General features: G+C 39.7%; 1 pseudogene; it reads right to left on the bottom strand.

Annotated features, from left to right (window-relative positions):
* Positions 1–279: 279 nt before the first annotated feature.
* On the bottom strand, positions 280–718 carry LOC124529089 (60S ribosomal protein L27a-like; annotated as a pseudogene).
* Between the last annotated feature and the right edge of the window lie 203 nt (positions 719–921).

Raw genomic sequence — 921 nt, 5'->3', positions numbered from 1 at the left:
ATCCACTCCAATTTGCAGTTCATTTTTATTTATGTACTCAAGATGTTCATTTGCTAGGTTCAAATAGTAATAATTTATAATTGTATTATATCAACCTATTGTTTTTCAGTTGCCATATCTACATTTGTCTAGATCAGGATTGTAAGCCTTTTGTTAAAAACTCTGGGAATGAACCATATCTACATGGTGCTTTTTATGAGGTCCCTTGGAAATTTTTTAATCCATTTACTTTTTTGAAAAGCACTTGTTAGAATTTAATGAAACTCCCTCCATGTGGCTTCAAGCCAACATACAGGCATCCTTAATCTTCTCCTTGGCTCTTCTACTGACGAATTTGGCCTTCATGATGACAGGCCATTTTGATAGCTTTCCCTTTCCCAAAACTTTATAGTAGCCTGATCGCACCACATCAATGATAGGAGCAGCTCCATTCTTGTTTTTGACAGCATTTACCCTTGTCTGCTCACTGACCAAGGTTCACAGTTCATCAAGGATGTCAGTCAGTTGGGCGGAAGTTCTGGTTCTTCCTTAAGTCGTAATGCCTCATGCCAACTTCTCCAAAGTAACCTGGGTGATATTTGCCAACGTTGATCCTGTGGTGATGCATGCCACCAGGATTACCTCAGCCTCTTGGGTGATTCCAGTGCTTGCCAATTTGGCTGTGGCCGTGGTTCACGTGGCCCCAAAGTTTCTGGGTCTTCCCCAGTCTGGATGGCATGTCAGCAGCCCAGACAAAAGAGTTTAATTCATTTTTTTAATGTTATCAGCATTATATCTAGATTGGGGTAGCCCCCCTGGAATATAGTTTGAGAAAGATGCAAATGGAGAGGGTGAAAGGTCATAATATGTAAATACAAAAGAAACAACAAAATGAAGGGATTTAAGTCAAATATCAGACAAATAGGCAAAAAGGGCAGTAAA

This window comes from Lynx rufus, unplaced genomic scaffold (genome assembly GCF_022079265.1).
Source record: "Lynx rufus isolate CCGP_SWC_20201006 ecotype Redwood Valley unplaced genomic scaffold, mLynRuf1.p SCAF_6, whole genome shotgun sequence".
Classification (NCBI taxonomy): Eukaryota; Metazoa; Chordata; class Mammalia; order Carnivora; family Felidae; genus Lynx; species Lynx rufus.
This window is presented reverse-complemented; position numbering and strand designations above follow the sequence as displayed.